General features: G+C 41.1%; 1 long non-coding RNA gene across 1 annotated transcript in view; it reads right to left on the reverse strand.

Moving 5' to 3' along the window:
- The window catches only part of LOC103583228, a 2,360-nt gene extending 1,702 nt beyond the window's left edge, over positions 1 to 658 (reverse strand). Inside the window, exons 1-2 of the long non-coding RNA XR_549838.1 lie at positions 530 to 658; positions 214 to 271 (exon numbers count right to left, since the gene is read on the reverse strand). This is a non-coding gene — a long non-coding RNA (uncharacterized LOC103583228). The remainder of the gene's footprint in view (positions 1 to 213; positions 272 to 529) is intronic.
- Between the last annotated feature and the right edge of the window lie 1,171 nt (positions 659 to 1,829).

A 1,829-nucleotide genomic window follows, 5' to 3' on the forward strand; every position in this document is an offset into this window, starting at 1 on the left:
GAAGTGTCGTGTTGGTAGCATGTACATTTGATACGATGTGATGAGACGGCCACTTCACCTCTGTGACCTTCCTCCCCAAAAACATGAAACCTCAGTCTAATAATGAGAAAAATGTCAGACAAATCCCAACTGAGGGATGTTCTACAAAATACCTGAGCAGTGCTCCTCAAACCTGTCAAGACCACGAAAGCAAGGAAAGTTTGAGACACTCACAGTGCAGAGGAGCCTAAGGAGACACGATGAATCAGTGCAATATAGCCCCAAAGGGATGCTGGAAAATAAAAGAGACATTAGGTGAAAACTAAGGAAATCTGAATAAAGTACGTAATAATGCATCCATATCCATTCATTAATTTTAACCAATGCACCACACTAATGTAAGATGTTAATCATAGAGGGAACTGGGTGCCAGACACACCTGAACTCTGTACCATCTTCTCAACTATTTTGCAAACCTAAAACTATTCTTACAAAAATAAAGTTTAATAAATACTAACTGAACAGAAATTTTTATGACCAGGAATCTCACCGTCTCAAATTCTCGATCCTTAATTTCTTTGAAAGCCTCAGCAAGGACATCATTCTCAAACCACTGATGAGCCAGGTCATCTCTTGACTTTTTAGTCGTCAGTCAACACAATGCTTCAGAAATAGTAACCTGCTGGTCAGAATCTGGAGATTAAAAACATGTCCACCATGTTCAGTCTCATGGACATTATTGATCTCATGGATTAGTTCAGTTGTTTTGAGTACAGCCTGGTAATACCAAGGGCAAGAGTTCAGATCCCACACCAGCCAGGTGCCAAAAAAAAAAAAAAAGTCTACTGCACCAAAGAATGATAGAGGCTTCTAACACCAAGGTCAACGGTTCGATTCCAGTACCAGACAGCATCCCCCCCCAAATTTTTTTTCATATAAAGGGTGCTAGAAAGATGTCTAAAATATATTATGGGAAAAAGATTACTGAACAATATACTGTATATAGAATAACTACTGGAAATGTAAATATAAGCATATATGCGCACTTGTGTTGGTAAATATAGTTGGAGGAATACATACACATTATCGTTTACTAAAAGGCTACACAGGCACATGTGCATTGATAAAGAAGCTATATTACTGAAACATACCTAAACTGAATTGCGATAAATTAAATAATTTTAAATGCTTTAACAGAGATTGCTATTTGAAGGAATTGTACTGAGTATTTTTGCAAAGCAATGTTTATTTCTTAACACATCCCTTTGGATGATAAGTGCGATCTAAAGAGAAAAAAAAGCGTGCACTGGGAGTCAGGCGTGTTGGCACTCAGTTTCTCAACAAGCAACTGTTTAGCACTTACTAGACACGTATCAGGCACCATCCTAGGTGCGTGACATACATCACTGAACAGAACAAAATCTCTGTCCTGAAACTTACATTCTGGTGGGGGAGACGTCCAGTAAACAAGATAAATAAACGACCTATGTAGTCTGCCAAACTATAAATGCTGAAGAGAAAACACAATGAAGCGGGCCAGGGGCATATGAGCTGTGGTGGGTGGGGGTGGGAAAGGTTGAAAATTTAGACGACGTGGTCAGAAACAGCTTCACACACAATTAGGTGGACAGTGCGTGCCTCAAAGAGCAGCCAGGGCAAGATGGAGGCTTAGTGTCCCGAGATGGGGAAAAGAGAGGAGCTCAGCGTATCTCAGCAAGTGCAGAGGAAGCTTATGGGACAGCAGAGAGGCAAAGACAGGACACGGACCACAGGGACAAACGCGGGGCGAGAGCTTCGCCTACGACGGCTTCTCTGAGCTGCCAAAGCACATTTTCTCTTCTGCAGTCAAA

The sequence above is a fragment of the Galeopterus variegatus genome, unplaced genomic scaffold (genome assembly GCF_000696425.1).
Source record: "Galeopterus variegatus unplaced genomic scaffold, G_variegatus-3.0.2 Scaffold20733, whole genome shotgun sequence".
Classification (NCBI taxonomy): domain Eukaryota; kingdom Metazoa; phylum Chordata; class Mammalia; order Dermoptera; family Cynocephalidae; genus Galeopterus; species Galeopterus variegatus.